Raw genomic sequence first — 1,082 nt, forward strand, 5'->3', positions numbered from 1 at the left:
AATTAAATTTGATATATTCTTGGTGCGGAATATAAATGCATCATTGTATTTCTTACCCTCCTAAATATATTGCCAGTGTGGATATATCAGACATTTAAGGAATGACGTGAAAAAATATAAATTTCTTAAAAGACACATGTACGTACTTCAGTGGACGTCACGTGTCTCGTAAATGTAGTTTTGTGGAAGGAAAATACTAGGGGGTTCTATTTACTGTAATACTACGGTGCAGGTTAAGTAATATATTACACTAGTTCTTTTGTATATTTCCATGTTTCTCTCTTTTCTACTTTGACATTAAAACTAGTTCAGCAAAATCATGAAAAAGTTTTGAAGTGCATCTAGTGATATATTCATTCCCTCTCTACTTTTTTTTTTTCTCTCTCTCTTTTTAATGCGTATACATTGAAAAACATCAGTTCAGTAAAATAATTTAAAAAAAAAGTTTCGAAGTCGCATCCACTAAATATCATTTTCTGTCACTCTATTTTTTTTTTTTTTTTTTTTTACTTTTTCAGGAAAATACTCAGAGGTCGACCTCCACAGCTGCTCAGAAGCTTTGCATTCTAGAGGCCCTGCAAAATATATGGCGATTTTTTTCTTTCTTTACTTTCTGTTTTAGATGTTTCGTGGTCCCGTAGAGCTCTTATTCTTTGACATTTTATGTGATAAATTTCTCTGTAGCAATTTCACTAGATAGTTGTTTAAGTCATTTTTATTCCGTGCGAACTATGCTACAGGGACAAACATTTGACAGCTGAGTTAGAGTTTTTATTTAGCCCTATTTTTCTCGCTGATAAATATTACATAGGACTTCATTGTTTTTTTGTTTTTTTATAAGTACTATGATCTTTAAAGAATATCATGATTATGTTAATGATTATCAATAAATCTTTAAGATAAGCAATTAGAACTTTTAAGAATAATTATAGTATTCAACATATATAGCAATAAGCCCCAACATTCACAATTATAACCACCATCAAGAGATATTCCCTTCATACTACACTGGTTATATCATCATTAGTTGAAGCACAAGTAGAGGCGACGAGAGTGTAAGGACATGATTCACTGCGTAAAAT

This window comes from Penaeus japonicus, unplaced genomic scaffold (assembly GCF_977035675.1).
Source record: "Penaeus japonicus unplaced genomic scaffold, GWHDUDI00000001_assembly GWHDUDI00000004, whole genome shotgun sequence".
Taxonomy (NCBI): Eukaryota; Metazoa; Arthropoda; class Malacostraca; order Decapoda; family Penaeidae; genus Penaeus; species Penaeus japonicus.